A 314-nucleotide genomic window follows, 5' to 3' on the forward strand; every position below is an offset into this window, starting at 1 on the left:
TGCCTCTGCACTGATGAGAAGGGAGTTCCCCAGCCTGTAGGTATGGTGCTGGCTCTTCCTCCCCAGGTGCAGCACCTTGCACTTTTCGGTGTTGAATCCCATCCTATTCTCATCCGCCCACCCCTGTAACCTGTCTAGGTCCGATTGCAGCCTGTCTCTCCCTTCTAGCGTGCCCACAACCCCCCATATCTTAGTGACATCAGCAAATGTGAACAGGTGCTTTTTACCCTCTCGTCCAAGTCACTGATGAAGATGTTGAACAGTGCAGGCCCGAGGACCGAGCCCTGGGGGACCCCACTGCCCACATCCCTCCA

Source organism: Gavialis gangeticus, unplaced genomic scaffold (assembly GCF_001723915.1).
Source record: "Gavialis gangeticus isolate Ggan-Ray unplaced genomic scaffold, GavGan_comp1, whole genome shotgun sequence".
NCBI lineage: Eukaryota > Metazoa > Chordata > Crocodylia > Gavialidae > Gavialis > Gavialis gangeticus.